Here is an 11,928-nt window from a genome sequence, read left to right as displayed (position 1 = left end):
GGTTTCACCTAGAACTCTGAAAAATCAGGCTACTTATATATTCATGTGAAATGTATTGTCCTCAGCAGTGTGAATATTTGTTTTATACTATTACTTTAAGTGCAATGTGTGCATTTACAGTAACCTGACATCTCCCATATCTATGGAGGTCATGAACAAATGATATTAATTACAAGTTGCTTCTACTCCAGTTATTGTGTATACAGTGCATTTGGTTGAACTCCCTCTCTCTCTCTCTCTCTCTGTGTGTGTGTGTGTGTGTGTACGTACATAACTATAGGCTCACTGCGCTTTTTCTTTTTGAATGACCAAAGACTGGTGCACTATCAGAAATAATGAATAGCTGAGTTGTAGTCTGAAGTTTAAGCAGATGTAAGAGTTCTGGGAACTACTTTTAAAAGTGAACAATTATTTTTAGCATTGCTGTTGTCAATAAATATGATCTTACAATTTCTCGCTACATATTTTTTTCTGTTTCACATTTTTTTTAGTTTGCTGGGGTCCACCTAAAAAGTGAGAAAATGACTTAAAATTTGAACTTATAACCCGATAAAGTGCCTCTAAAGTATTTGTTCCCTCTAAAATGAGATGTTAACTTAGATAAGTACTTGCCACCAAAAAGTAATGACATCAGTATAGTTGTAGTAATTACGCCTTCTTTATTCCAGAAAGTTATAGGTAGTATAATTCTTAAAGCATTACTTTCAAGCTTCCTGATACTGTACTCTCATGTAACGAAACTTGATGTCTCCTTACTGACAGGATGACTGTGTTGTCAAAGGGTTTACCATTCTAGTATTTTATCGAGAGAAACTGTCTCATATAGAAGATCTTCTACTGCATGAGATATCAATTATTGTCCATCACATCTCAAATGGCCACTGTTTTGCACATAAGAGTCACAAGGGTTGTCAGGTTCCATTCTCAGCATCTAGCTAACCTATCTGGAGGAATGTTGGATAAGAAATTTCAATGACAGAATATCTTTGATCCAGTACCAATCACAGTTCTCTCCTTTGCATCACCATGATATAACTCCAGTCATACTGATGCATTTTGTCGAAATTGTTGGTTATCATACAGTTAAAGATATCCCTAGGCCATTATACGAAAAACTGGTCTGAACAAAAAAAAGTCCCAACCCTCCATCTTGACCTCCCACATGGGTTCTATTGGTTTAATCTGCACATGAAATAGTCAAAATATGGGCATGTTAATCTCCTCTGAGACAAAGTACACTTTTGTACACAATTGGCTAATGTTACAGATCAAAAGGCATTGCACATCTATTTGAGTCTATCGGTTGTTGTTGTTGTTACATGTCATCAGATAAATTTGCAATACTGGAGAAGCCCTTGTGAGCAATACTATAGATTTGCCTTCATGGTAACGACAGATCAGAGTTTCATGTAGTGCTGATATGTGCTCTTAAATATCCATAAAACTTTTCTATGCTTTAGTGTACTCAGTCTTTGGTTGGTCATGTACTGTTATTGTTGTTGTTATGTGCCATCAAGTTGCTACTGACTTATTGTGACCCTATGAATGAGCAATCTCCAAAATGTCCTGTCCTCAACAGTGTTGCTCAACTCTTACAAACTCAACCCTGTGGCTGCTTTTAGGGAGTCAATCCATTTTGCATCTGTTCTTTCTCTTTTCCTGATGCCTTCAGCCTTTCCCAGCATTATTGTCTTCTCCAGAAAATACTGGTCCTCTCATGGATGTGCCAAAAGTTTCAACAGCCTTAGTTTCAACATTTTTGAAACTCCAGAAATTCTTCAGGCTTGATTCAATCTATGACCCACTTGTTCATCTTTGTGGCAGTTCGGGGGATCAGCAAAGCTCTCCTCCAGCACCATATTTCAAATTAATCATTTTTCCCCTGTCAGTTTTCTTAACTCTCCAGCTTTTTTACCCATATGTGGTGGTCTTGGTCTCTAGTGACACATCCTTACACCTGATGATCTTTTCTAATTTCTTCATTGCTACCCTTCTTAATCTTGCTCTTCTTCTGATTTCTTGGCGGCAGTCTCCATTTGGGTTGAACCAAGGTAAACAAAATCTCTTAACTATTTCAATTTCTTAATTGTCAACACTAAAGCTGTATAGTTCTTCTGTAGTCATGATTTTGTCTTAATGTTCAACTCCAGTCCTGCTTTAGCACTTTCTTTGTTCACTTTCACTAAGTAATTTCAGATCATTGCTGCTTCTTGCCACTATGATGATATCATATGAATATATTAAATTATTGATGTTTCTTCCATCTGTTTTTTTACTCTTCCTTCATCTGAATCTAGTTCAACTTTCCATATATTTTTGCATACATATTAGATACAGAGAAAAGATACACCCTCCCTGACATCTTAGCTTATAGGAAACCATTCTGTATCTCCATATTCTGTCCTAATGGTAGCTTCTTGTCTACAATACAGGTTGCACATCAGAACAACCAAATGCAGAGAAACATCAATTTCTTTCAGAACAATCAATAACTTCTCACAATCCACACCGTCAAAGGATTTACTGTAGTCTGTAAAGTATAGACTGATCTTCTTCTGAAATTCTTTGATACACCTCAGTAGCCAATTTACATTTGCAATATAATCTCAAGTGTCTGTTCCTTTTTGGAATTTACACAAATTCAGACTATGTGGCTTGAAAGAGTTCTATAGGTATTCCATTTGCCCCTAGTGATTTATTTATTCCAAGTGCTCTCAGAGCAGCTTTCATTTCACTTTCTAGAACTGCAGGGTCTTCACCATAGGATTCCTTTTCAAAAGAGCCCACCATCCTTTTATCTCTTCTGTACAGGTCTTCCATATATTGTTTTCACTGTTCCCCTTCTCTTTATTTTTCTCCTGATCAGACAGTGTGTTTCCCAGTGGATCTTTCAACATTCCTATTCTAGGTTTAAATTTCCCATTGTTTTCTTGGCTCTTCTGGAAGATATTCCTTGCTTTTTTCTTCTTCTGTTTTTCTCTTCTGTTTCTTTGCACTGGCCATTGTGATTGTCTCTACAGGATGGTCACTGGAAAGTTGCACTGAGGATTCTGACTCTACTTATGCCATCTTTTACTTTTGCTTCTCAGTTGTCCTTAACAGCTGTAGTGCTTCCTGACTCAGCAGAAAAGTTTAAGTCCTTTATGAAACTGCAGATCCCAGGATCTCATAGAAAATAATCCTTAATCCTTCACTAACCTGTTCCACTCGATAAGGTGGAGCCATGGCACTTAAAGGGCTAATAAACAGTTGTAACATGTAGTATATTTTTCACATACACACGATATAGACCACAGCTTTGTCTTTCTCTTTAACAGAAAAAAAGATGAAAGAAGTGGTATATGTTGAAGACAATGTCATTTAGACCTGTTGTCAAATTGCATAAACAAGGGAAGGTGGTCACACACACTAGAAGCCTCGCTGAGAGTGAAAACACTCACAGTCAACCTCCAGAGAAAATGTGATGGCATTCAATAAGCAAAAATAATGTGATAGCCAGGGATGGCCCTACTGTTGGGCAGAGTGAGGTGGTCAGTGTGACAGAGCATCAGGGTCAGAAGGTCCCTTTCTAACCACTCAGCCAGACTACCTATTGATTCTAGAGTCGGTGAACCCAGGAGAGTTAAATGTGGCGATGGCTAGGGAACCTGCCCGGAGACAGGACCTCCCAACACTCTGACCTTTATAAGCAATGCTTTCAAAAGAATTCCACAAGGTTAAGCGCTTAAGACTATCATGCCCACCCTGCAAGGTAGTACTGCCACCACACCCACAAAATGACAAGACTCTGCGATAGGTAGTCAAGGGAAGACCTGGTTTTAGGTAACACTAACCCTCTAAACCAATATCCCACACAACCGGATGAAGAATTTTTATATTTGATTAAAGATAGTGAAAAAGACAAAAAGGCAAAAGTTGAAAAAGGTTTCTGAAATTTTCCAGAAAGGTCCACAACCCATATTCCTCACTTCTCAGTTTTTTCACAGTGAGCAACAGAGGTTCTGAACTCTGTGGGTCACATAGCTTTCCATATGGTCCCTGCTGCCCTCAAGTACAGTGGTTGTCTTGTCACCAAGGCAGAAGTAAGATTCAAATGCCAGTGTGGATGGTTTTAGTATGTGGTGGATGGCTTGTCTTAAGTCACCTCAGGCACTGAAATGTTTCAGCCAGGCTCAGATGACAACACAGTTTAGGGAAGAAAGCAAATAACTATGATTGCTGCTGCTGTTTATTTTTATACTGTTTTTTTTTTTGGTCCATAGGCCTTCAAAGTGGTCTAGAATATGTTGAAATTTAATAAGAACAATAAAATAATAACCTCAAACTATCAATCAACACCCACACAGACAAATCAGCGAAGAAAAATAACAGCCGCTGTTATCATAAAAGGCATTCTAGAAAAAAAAATATTCTTAATTGATGCTCAGATGCAGCCCTGGGACCCTAGCAATAAGACATCGGGCTTTTGATTCTTTCAAGAACTTGGCAGGAATGTTTGCCCCCAATTTCTCTCTCCTCCTCCACCTTCCTGTGCCAAATTGTTAGTTACCTATTCCAGTTTTCCTCCAATGAGTTCAAGGCAGTGTACATGGTTCCCCTATTCCCCAGTACAGGTATGTCCTCAAAACAGTCCTGTGAAGTAGGTCAGGCTAGGAGAGTGACCGCCCCAAGGCCACCAAATTATTCATGGTTCAGGACAGAAACAGGGCCTATCCAGACCACTATTGGTATGGTTTGAACCAAATGATGGCATCCACATGTGTTTCTACTTAGATTAATCCATCCTGCCCCATTAGGAGTTGTTACACACCTTTCCAGTACAGGGCTAGAGTATGTATTCTTCTTGGTACAATTCAGTGCTGTTCTAATTACCTTGTTGTGTTGCCTGTGCAGACAGTTAGCTTGAACCCAAATAGAGCTGTGGACAGTGGTATATGAGGTGAGGTAATAGGTGGGCTGTGACATTAAAAAGCAGGGTAGGAAAAAAATCATCCTCTATTTTTGTTTCTCTGTTTTAAATGTTTCTACAAATTGCAGCACAATTCTAATACCATACCAGGTGGATGCACTGCTCTTTCGATATGCCAGTTACTTTATTTAACATTAAAAAAAGTAAAACCACTGCAGCTGGCTGAATGACAGCTGCAAGGAAGCATCTGACTGTACAGAGGGTGTTTTCCCCCCTACCTTGAGTAGTTGCAAATTTGCTTGCTTGCTGTTGTGGCTGCTCTTGAGGAATTAAGCAGAGGACTCTTTTGAATTCTTATTTTTCAAATGCAAAAGTTTGCCTCAGGCTTTTTGTTGCTAGCCTGTGATGAGAGCTGAAAGCACATTAGTGTTGGAGAGATGTGCTTTAGGTAGAGTTTTGTTGAGAAATCAGACTTCAGAGCCCCTCTGTTTTCTAATTCCACAATTTTGCAAATTGTGTGAAACGAGAAAAGCTCCTGCCCTGCACTCAAAAGTCCTCTAATGATGGATTATGTGTGTCTGCCCTCAGTCATGTTTCACAAATGCTAACATGCTTCCAAATCTAATTACAGGCTATCTGTTACTTCCACTTCTCCCTTCAGAGTGATTTGGAACCTGGTGCTCCCACATCTTCATCCAGCACTATAATTGTTAAACCACATCTTGTTCCTGTATATACCTTCATTTCTGCCTAATTCAAACACATTATAATTGGACTCTGTAATCCATGCTGTTTTGTAATTAAAGAAGAATGAGGCACATACAGAAACTGCAGATAAAAGCTTTCCTCCCACAAGAAGCTCTAAGTAGCTACTTACCGCTAGGTAAGCCAAATAGAAGACGTGTTTTATTACTGCCATCTTCTGGTAGAAGCAATATTTGCAGTATTATTGCATTTTAAATCCTATGCGGAGACCTTCTTGAAGGAAGGGCACATCCTCTTGATGCTTTATTGGAAAACCAGCTGGTTTTGGGAAACACACATAATCCACTTAGACTAAAAGCAGAGGGGGCTTTAGTTTATAACCGTCCCCTGCCTGTTTGATTGATAGGGATATAACTGATCCCAGCATGGATCATTTGCATGGCCAGTCTGCTTTTGATAATTTGCTGCTGTTCGTCTTGGAATATGTAACATTAACTGGCACCTGCCTTTCAGTGGATAAGTTCATTTCTTCAGACTGCCAAGTAAGGGCTATTGTCACTTGCTTCAATAGCTTAAGATCCAGAGAAAGAGTGCTTGAGGGCCAAAATTTAGACATCCTGTACTTCTTGGGGTTCGAGAACTCCTAGAATTCCTCAGTCCCAGCCAGTAGAGTTACCTGGCTGGAAACTTCTGTGAACTGTTATACAAAAAAAGTAAATTTTCCAGGTTCAGTATTTCACTGACTTTCATCTCTCCATACCTAGTGATTTTAATATATAAAGGGAGGAAGCAGAATTCTTTGTGGCTAAGAATATGAAATCTGTGTGAATTTTTGCCTCAGCTATGAACTTGCTGAATCCTCTTCAGCAAGCTGCTGTCTCTCAGTCTCCACTCCATACGATAACACTTGTACCTCCTGGAATAGAGGCAGAATGACTCTGAATACAAGCCCTGAGAGACATCAGCAGTTATTGCTCTCATAGTCTTACTTCTGGCCTTTCCAGAGGCATCCAGATGGCCACTGCTGAGAAGCAGGATGTTGGCCGAGACTAACATTTAGTCTGTTGCTGTTGCAGTTGAAAGGAATTAAGTAGGAAGGCATGAGCAATGCTCCCTTGAGCATTTATAATGAGTGTCAGGACATACATATTTGCTAAATTTAATGATCTGAAAAGTTCTAGTGTCTCCAAAGGCACAGAACTCATGTGGCCCCCCTCTGTGTCCTGCCAGTGAGAACAAGATTATCTGAAGATGCATGAAAAGCATGTCTTCATCACCCGGTTGTGGAATGTCCTCCTCCAGGGGCTCAGCTGGTGCTGATATTGGCTTCATTTCAGTGTCCAGTCAAACCTTTAGCTCTTCGTTAAGCTTTTTGGGACTAGAGATCATGGCTTGACTTGGTTGTGGAATTCGGTTACAGAATACATCAAGTCATTTAAAAATTGCTTTACATTGTTCATTGTTTTAAACTTATTTATTGCTTGTAACCTGCCATGAGATCTTTTAATATTGGGTGAGGTACAACTATTCAAACAAATAGCCAACGAGACAACTAGACAAATAAAACAAAGCAACTATGTAGAGACCATGGATTTTACAGTATAAGACTCTTGCAAGGGTTACTAAGCCCCTATGAATCATGTACATCATGTACATCCTCTGAAGCACTATAAAATGCTACTGTTCCCATGACCTAACACCTTGGGCTATGCTAGCCATGGCTGATGGGAATTATAGTCCAACAATTTCTGTAGGGCAATAAACTGCTCATCCCTACCTATATTATGTGGAAGTGGCCCTTTCCAGACCTACCTGGAGATTCTTGGGACAGAACTTAGGACCTTCTGCATGCAAACCATATCTTTTAGCCTCTGCCATTGAGCTACAGACCTTCCCTGTCATTGTATGCTGTGTCATAATCCCTGGCAACAGCTTGTTTCTTTTATGATAATTGCAATTTTCCACTAAAAGGCTTGATGCAGCATCTAACATGGTACAGCTTCGCTCTTTGTATTTGTTCTCATTGCACTATCTGGTTTGGAAGAGGTTTGCTGTCCCTCAAAATTGACTGCTTTTGATTAAATTTAAGCTTGCCTTCCAGCTGTAACTCTCTCAGACTAAGCATCCCTAATGAGTTTGGACAGGAACCATCTGTTAAACCCCTCAGTTACAGAGAAAATACTAAAATCAAAGCAGTAAGACCCGGTAGTAACATTGTCTGTAAAGTGTTCCATGAGGGCGTAACACCCCACCATAATAGCTAATTTTCCAAATGCTGGTTAAAAAGGACAGTCCAAGGCTGAAGCACAAATATAGTACTGTACAAAGACGGATTTGATGGGATTGGTGTGTGCTTTAGCTTAAACACAACAACAGACCTGTGAGTCTCTTTCTCTCTCTCTCTCTCCCTCTCCCCCCTAGCCCCATCACATCAGCCAGGGCATTCTATTTAGGTTCTCCTTCTAAACAATTTATAATAAAATTGACATCTCCTGTAGCCTTCATATTTTGTAAACAAAGGCTTAAGGGAATGGGTATTGTTTGCTTTCAGAAGAATAACATAGGGAATAGCGGAGTGGCGGTGAGGTCCCAACTGCTTAAAATGCTGCTATTACTTTGTGGGAAAAGAATATTTTGGGGATGTATCTTGGAACAATTTGAAAATATAGACTAGATGTAAAATGATGGTTGCCATCCCAAATATTTGGGAAGGTTTCAGGCTCAGCCCTACTGAGGTATAATTAATTAATTAATTGTATATCCTGCTTTTTCCTCCAATGGAGCCTCACTTGCTAAAATTCAACAATGAAGCTACAGTATGTTCCTTCAGATGTCTTGGTGGACTTGGGAACATTGCTGGCTAGTTTTACACAGACCCCAGCTGTTACCATAAGTAGTTCAATTGAGAAGAAATGTTGACTGCTTAAAACGTAATTTATTGGATTCTTGGAGTGCGTGGAAGTAGACACAGATACCTAGTTCACTAAAGCAGTTACCTAGATATATAAAACCTTTTCTAATATTTAGTGCAGCCACCGTTTACATACAGAAGTGCCAGCACATGAGGCCAAGAGCCTCTGAGCAACTGCAGAATTCCTTTCAGGGGTAAAAGGAGCCTTTCCACAACAAAAAAATTTAAAATAATACCTGCGGGATTATGCTAGCACTAGAGATGGGATATTCGTATTCGTCTCCTGGGAAAGATGAATGCGAATATCGCCACAATAGGTGGCTGGGCCGACTGGACCCTCCCCCACAGAACCAGGCTGTCCACATACTGCTTTTGGTACGCACATTGTTGTTCTCACAGCACTAATCCCGGATGTAGCTCGGCCAGGGTTTCCCCGCCTCCTTGTGCTGCTGACCACTTAGCAGCTGAGCTGGGAGGCTCAACATCTCACCTCCTTGCCAGATTGGTCAGCAACACCAGGAGGCAGGGAAGCTTATATAGGGAGCCCCAGATAACTTGTGTGGCAGAGAGAACAGCTATGGAGTTTGCTCCCCCCCCCCAGCATCTGCCACCTGAGTTGGTCATCCTTTTTTCCCCTCACAGTAAATTCAACCCTGAGGGAAGTGCTCTTTTGTTTGTTTGTTTTTACATCAAACAGCACTGCACAGGACCTTCAGCATGTCTGGTTTCTAAAAAATAGAAAATAAAAACCACCTGAAACAAGTCCTGGTGTATTGTGGTTTCTGAGGGAATGCAGTCCCCAGCTGTTCCTACTTCTGCTCAAAGTTCAAAATATTTTCCTCCATTCCTCACACAAGGCCCGATAGCACTGACGGTACATGGAGTTGCCTCTTAAAGAAGAACTAACTACACAGTAGATTGAAGACTTACAGAAATGAAGGTGTGAGTGTGGGTGTGTATTGAACAATAGTGCTGAGTCTTGTAACACAGAGCCACCTGGGATTTGAAAGCTTAACTGACTAGGCCCAGGATTGTTCTGTCATCAGCAGGAGTGACACAGATTGCTCCTCCTTGATGTTCTTACTAGATTCTGCTCAAAACTGGAAGCCTTGCTTTCTGTTACACTCACACAATCAACTAGCAGTGAAGTCTTTTAGTGTTGCCTCATAGAGGGACAGAACACAGCAAATCCCACATGAAGTAATCTATTGATCAGATACTGTATATGGATGGGTATATGAGTCATTGTGTTGACTTCACTTTGTGAAAAGCAAACTTCCCCTGTGGGGTGGGCAATTGTAAAGTCAATGACAGAGAACACTTAAGACTATACTGTACTTCTCTGTTGAATCACTGAGCATGTGACTAAATTAGGCTTGCATTATCTGGCGTCATTTGGATACCCAGGCCTGCAGTTAGTTTCCAAAGCAGGGAAGCAGATGGGTTATGTAAATAAGAACAATTCAAATGTAACAGATCTGCAGAGAAGAGTAGGCAGAAATTTCCCTCTGGAGTTTTGGGAATTAATGGGCCAGTGACAATCAACATATACTTAGTGAGCTTTCAAAATGAACAGAAGCAAAAAAAAAGCACCACAGCTGAAAACAAGGCCTGGCTGATTTCTTTAAAAGAAATCAAATTTCTTTCAAAGAAAGAAAAGCATACACAGGTGTGTGGTTGCACATTACTTCATGTAGATCTTTGGCTTACTAGTGATGGGCTTGTGACAGAAATATAGAAATACTGTACTGTACACCATTTTTCAGGAAATGGCATCAATAATAAAGAAGTACAAATGTTCCTTGACACTTACTGGCCTGACCTAGAGGACTGTGAAGTTGCTTTAAACTATAGATGTTCTTCAAGCTGAATGATTTTTACTATTTTTGGATGACAGTTCTCAGAAACACTCAGAAAACATGTTCAACAGAGAATTCTAGAAATTGAGTTCAAAAAGTAACTTTGACAAGTTCCAGTGTTTCTCCACATGTGGGTACATATTGGACACTTACTGAGGCATGTAATTTACCACATAATAATACAGCTTTGGGAAGTTACATTTTGTATTGCAGCTGGTTGTACTTGCTAGAGGATGCTGGCAGTTATAGGTGCAAAAGTACAGGCTTTTAATAGTATCCATGTTAGAGTGTCTACTGGATTCTGGATAATAGGCGCCTGCTCCTGCCATAAATGTACCCAAAGCCATCAGAGCCTTCACTTGCCCAACAGCCATTTCTCCCCTACATGTTTCTATTTATGCAAACCATGCTTTTTTAAAAGACATCTCACTGGCATATCCAGCAAGCTGCTCCCCTCCAGAACTATAAGCCCAGAGGAACTCATGGAAGGACAATTTGTTTGGGGACAGAGAGGGTTCCTGGGATGGATTGTCCAGGGATGTACCACTGGGCACATGGGGAAAGGATCATTTCTGCATCTTCATTTTTCACACAGCCCATCTCTACATAACCCACCCAATCTTCATTCAGTATGGCTGCTTTCTTTGCACCCGAGTACATGACTATAGCCCAGAATACAAGTATAACCAATTAGTATGTTAGCTATGGATGATGAGTTGTAATCCATTCTATATTCAGAATGCTAGGCTGGGGAAAACTGGGTAGTCTATTGCAGATATGGGCTGACTCAAGCTTGTTGACTCTTATTTTCAACCAATATCCTACAACTCACCTTCTAGATATTGGAACAAAAATACACATTCCCTTCCCCCAACACCCTGTTTCACTATCCTCTCCCCCCTGTCCACTTCCTGGTAACATCTAGTACAGCATGGCTGTGATGCAACAATGGCAGTGCATTTTGTGCTACCCCCGCATCCCATACTCCCACACCAACAGCCAATTCTCTGAGGCAGCGAAGTGCATAGCGGAATGACAGCGTTCCAGCCTACATTGTGTTTTTCTACACACTGCAGGGTGAAAGGAGAGAGACACCAGAGCAGTACCTCTGGTAATGTCTATTTCTGTCCTTCCGCACGGAGGTGTGGGAAAATCCAGTCAGTTTATTGGTGGGCTATCAATTATATGCTGTCTAGCTATTCATTAGATTGGCACCTGTAAGAAAATGGCATGGGAGGGGGAAAAGGCTGAGGAAGTTGTCAGTATGTAGAGCCTGACTGTTTCTTCATGGCTGACGGAGCATGTGATGGTGCAGTGAGCTGACAAGAGTAGAGTACATGAGAGATTAATTACTTCTAACGAGCTGCTCTTTTTAAAATGAAGATAAAATACTTCAGCCCTCATTCTTCTTGGAATTAGTTTGCCTGTGTTCTCTCTTTTGCTTAAACACATACATATGCACATTGAATATGAGTTAGAAAATTTTATCCAGATGATTACATAAAACAGCAAAGAGAAAGAGAATTTCTAATTTAAGCCCAGAT

Source organism: Pogona vitticeps, chromosome 3 (genome assembly GCF_051106095.1).
Source record: "Pogona vitticeps strain Pit_001003342236 chromosome 3, PviZW2.1, whole genome shotgun sequence".
Taxonomy (NCBI): domain Eukaryota; kingdom Metazoa; phylum Chordata; class Lepidosauria; order Squamata; family Agamidae; genus Pogona; species Pogona vitticeps.
This window is presented reverse-complemented; position numbering follows the sequence as displayed.